We start from the raw sequence: 722 nt of genomic DNA on the forward strand, positions 1-722 counted from the left end.
CAACCTGCTATTGATCTTGTGTAGTTTGCATATAGGCACACAATCTGGATGTCCTGTCTGGCAGGGTTTTCTGGATCAACAGGCCCCACCTACTAGGAAACTAAAGGAGGGGCGCAGACAAGACCAGTCACCTTGCACAAGTAAAGAGAGCAGCAGTGAACAGTCTTTATTACAGTAGGGGGCGGAGACAAGACCAGTCACCCCGCACAAGGACAGAGAGCAGCAGTGAGCGGTCTTTATTACAGTAGGGGGCGGAGACAAGACCAGTCACCCTGCACAAGGAGAGAGAGCAGCAGTGACCGGTCTTTATTACAGGAAGCTCCAAGTCTCACACTTGATTACTGCACAGATCTGGAAGAAATACACAAAGCTCACCAAGATTCCAGGAAGAAAAACACACATGACTCCTTTGCTTTTCCCCGGAGTTCACCTTTAATATGATTTACTGTATTCACACAGAATTTTGGTAAATAAAACACAATGCTCAATCTAATGATTAATGTAACAGATGAACAATCTTACCAAGATTCTTTATTTTCTTCTGAAACCTGACGAAACAAACAATGGTTTAAAGTCATGTAACAAAAGTTTTTGAACATAAAAAAAAAGCGTTTTCCCCTTTCTAAATATTCACAGAATGCGGACAGACAGGACGGCCTTGCCGGGGACAGAAATAAAAGTGAAATATTTTGCACAGATGTACAGTACACGGCGCGCCCGTA

This window comes from Nanorana parkeri, unplaced genomic scaffold (assembly GCF_000935625.1).
Source record: "Nanorana parkeri isolate BGI_ZX_2015 unplaced genomic scaffold, ASM93562v1 scaffold309, whole genome shotgun sequence".
In the NCBI taxonomy this organism is placed as follows: Eukaryota; Metazoa; Chordata; class Amphibia; order Anura; family Dicroglossidae; genus Nanorana; species Nanorana parkeri.